We start from the raw sequence: 228 nt of genomic DNA, 5'->3' as shown, positions 1-228 counted from the left end.
AGCCCGTGGCTGTAGCCCCGCACCGGGGTGCAAGGGGGTGAGAAGGACCTCCGGCCCACCGCCAAGTACAGCTGCCTCCCCTTTCTTGGGCATGGCGGGAAACCCTTACTAGGGAGAAGGCTTCCCTTTGAGAAATGGAAACGATTTTGGGTCTTGATGGTTTTTTCTGACATGTAAAAGGCTGCCTTTGCTGCCATCGCGCCCGCTGGGTGTATGCTGAGGAAAGAG

General features: G+C 57.5%; 1 protein-coding gene across 1 annotated transcript in view; it reads left to right on the top strand.

Moving 5' to 3' along the window:
• LOC104465945 (alpha-crystallin A chain) overlaps positions 1-228 on the top strand; it is a 2,787-nt gene that overhangs the window by 332 nt on the left and 2,227 nt on the right. The window lies entirely within an intron of this gene.

This window comes from Pterocles gutturalis, unplaced genomic scaffold (genome assembly GCF_000699245.1).
Source record: "Pterocles gutturalis isolate BGI_N339 unplaced genomic scaffold, ASM69924v1 scaffold40003, whole genome shotgun sequence".
Taxonomy (NCBI): domain Eukaryota; kingdom Metazoa; phylum Chordata; class Aves; order Pterocliformes; family Pteroclidae; genus Pterocles; species Pterocles gutturalis.
The sequence above is the reverse complement of the archived record's forward strand: the minus strand, read 5'-3'. Positions and strand labels throughout refer to the sequence as shown.